The sequence below is a fragment of the Octopus bimaculoides genome, chromosome 27 (genome assembly GCF_001194135.2).
Source record: "Octopus bimaculoides isolate UCB-OBI-ISO-001 chromosome 27, ASM119413v2, whole genome shotgun sequence".
Taxonomy (NCBI): domain Eukaryota; kingdom Metazoa; phylum Mollusca; class Cephalopoda; order Octopoda; family Octopodidae; genus Octopus; species Octopus bimaculoides.
This window is the reverse complement of record NC_069007.1, coordinates 21,519,928-21,523,181: the sequence shown is the minus strand read 5'-3', so window position 1 is coordinate 21,523,181 and position 3,254 is coordinate 21,519,928. Positions and strand designations below refer to the sequence as shown.

The following is a 3,254-nucleotide window of genomic DNA, read 5'->3' as shown; positions in this document are numbered from 1 at the left end:
GTTTATTCTTTTACTTGTTCCAGTCATTTGATTGCGGCCATGCTGGAGCACCACCTTACAGAGTTTTCTAGTCGAAGAAATCGACCCCAGGACTTATTCTTTGTAAGCCTAGCACTTATTCTATCGGTTTCTTTTGCCTTGACATCCGATGCTGGTGTGTTTAATCTCCCGTAACTTAGCGGTTCGGCAAAATCAACCGATAGAATAAGTACTAGGCTTACAAAGAATAAGTCCTGGGGGTGGATTTCTTCGACAAAAAGAGAACACTGTAAGATGGTGCTCCAGCATGGCCACAGTCAAATGACTGAAACACGCACATATACAATACTTATACACACGCATACACACACTTCCACACACACACACACACACACACACACACACACTTGCACACACACATACACGTATACCCCTTTCTTAGAAACAACAAACGTATGTATGTTCTTGTAACGTAATAACAAGATTTCTGCCAACGAACTTTGAAAGGTTAAATACTTCAACTTGGATAGACGGCTTAAAGAAGCCGGATTAAGTGGATTTAGCGGATTACGGGAATTAGGCGAATTAATACAATTAAGTTTTTGTTGTTGCTGTTGTTATTGTAGTTCTTAGTGTTAGCGCTGTTATCGTTGCTGGTGATTAGCACCTGATGAACTCTGACGAAGGAGACCTTTGAGCGAAGACAATCCATTCGTGGCCGTGTCATAATTTTTGGGGTGTGTCTAGACGCGGTCATGGCTGTGTGGTTTACGAGTTCGCTTCGCAACCACATGATTTTGGGTTCAGTGGTACCGTGTGACACCGTGGCACCTTGGGCAAGAGTCTTCTACCATAGACCCGGAGGAGCGACCAATTCCTTGTGAGCGAATTTGATAAACGGAAAATGCGTGGAAGCCGATCGTATTTGTGTGTGTATGTGTGTGTGTATATGTTCTTTTTAAATCTAAGATATATTCTCCTTTATTTTCTGCAATGCTTTTCCATCTCTCTGGTAGACTTGCAAGGCTCCCTCATCCAAAATTCACTTGTCCGTGATGAAAAATACTCCTCCAGTACTGTTCTGACCTCGTCTACAGAAATCATATTTTTTCCGTCCGAATGATTTTGAAGACTGCAGAATAAATGATGATCAGACGGGGCAATGTCCGGCGAATAGATAGATCGATAAATAGATAGAGAGATAGATAGATAGATAGATAGATAGATAGATAGATAGATAGATAGATAGATAGATAGATAGATAGATAGATAGATAAAGAGACAGACAGACAACCATAGACAGATAGACAGACAGACATAGATAGATGGAGAGATAAGACAGGTAAAGATAGACATAGATATACAAACAGATACAAACATCCAAGAGGAGTCTCGAAGTTGTTTATGAGTAGTTGGGACTGTATGTGTGTGTGTGTGTGTGTGTGTGTGTGTGTGAGTAGGAGGGAGAGAAAGAGAGAGAGAGAGAAAGAAAAATTGTGTGAGAGCGAAATAGAGAGAACGCACGCGCACGTGTGCGAGCATGCGTGCCTATGTGTGTGTGTGTGTTTCTGTGTGTGTATGTGTGTGCGCGTGTGATAGATAGTGAATGTATGTCGTTTTACTAGCATTTTTCTGTGCTTTTATAGGTAGGTATAGGGCGGTTGGTGCCCGAGGCGGCGTCCGCTAACAACCAACCACTCATGCGCAAACACTTAACAATGTGGTCAACATCGAGGCACAGGTGTGGGGTTGACAGGTGACATCCGGTCAAAGTCTCACTCGCAACAACAATAGAAAACGAAGAAGAAGAAGAAGAAGAAGAAGAAGAAGAAGAAGAAGAAGAAGAAGAAGAAGAAGAAGAAGAAGAAGAAGAAGAAGAAGAAGAAGACGACGACGAAGAAGAAGACGACGACGAAGAAGAAGAAGAAGAACAACAACAGGTGGACAAATGGGTGTATAACGTTTCGGACATGTCTTTTCATCAGGAAGAGGAGAAAGTTCATATATATATATACATAATACATACATACATACATACATATATACATATATGTGTGTGTATATTAATAGACGTTCGTATACCAAGATATACGCAGTCTTCTTATATATAACTGTAGGTGTGTGTGTGTGTGTGTGTGTATGTGTGTGTGTGTGTATGTGTGTGTGTGTGTATGTGTGTGTGTGTGTGTGCGCATGTATTAGCGTACCGATGTCTCTGTTCATTCATTCCTTGACTACAAAACTCCAATAAATCTGTATATAGCTAGGGCAAACATTCACACACACACACACACACACACACACACACACACACACACACACATGTACATGCACGCACGCCACATTTATATATGCACACGAACACATACGTACACCGTCACCACACACAATCTCTAGTACACACATCTGTATATGCATATATATATATATGTGTGTGTGTGTGTGTGTGTGTGTGTGTGTGTGTGTGTGTGTGTGTGTGTGTGTGTGTGTGTGTGTGTGTGTGTGTGTGTGTGTGTATGTGTGTGTGTATGTATGTATGTCTGTGTGTGTATGCATAGATATATATATGCATGTATGTATGTGTATACATATACATGATTGTATTATCAATGAGTATTGTGTGGATACTCATAAATACAACCATAGAGATATTTCAGTTTAAATATACACGTACGGATACCACGCATGTGCAGAAGCGCATACTCAAACACACACGCACACACACACGCACACACGCACACAGGCACACACACACGCACACACACACACACACACACACACACACTCGCCTACTGTTCCTCCATTACTATTTAGAAGCTGTTTACACAGACAGATCTCTACTTACCAGTCACTGCCCTTTATGGAAGCAGGGACAATGAAAGGCCCCTAAAAACCAAACACTATAAACCGCGTCCGTACAGTCACTGCCCTTTATGAGGGCATTCACAAGCACTGGACCCTGAACTGAAGACCTTACGAAATTCCGTGGGTTCATTGAGATATTTCCGGTTCTATTGTTACATTGACTGGAACGGAAACTCGTGTTTACATACGCCCATATACATACACCCGTTTAATACCCACCTTTGCTTATCATTTATATATATATATGTGCATGTATATATATATATATATATACATATGTATATGGATATATGTATACATATGTATTTGTATATGTATGTATATATATGTATATATATATATATGCACACACACATATATATATATATGTGTATGCAATTATATATATATATATATATATATATATATAT

At 40.1% G+C, this 3,254-nt stretch overlaps 1 protein-coding gene across 1 annotated transcript in view; it reads right to left on the bottom strand.

Moving 5' to 3' along the window:
- Nucleotides 1–3,254, bottom strand: part of LOC106876168 (uncharacterized) — a 197,303-nt gene that overhangs the window by 131,023 nt on the left and 63,026 nt on the right. The gene's annotated exons all lie outside the window — the stretch shown is intronic.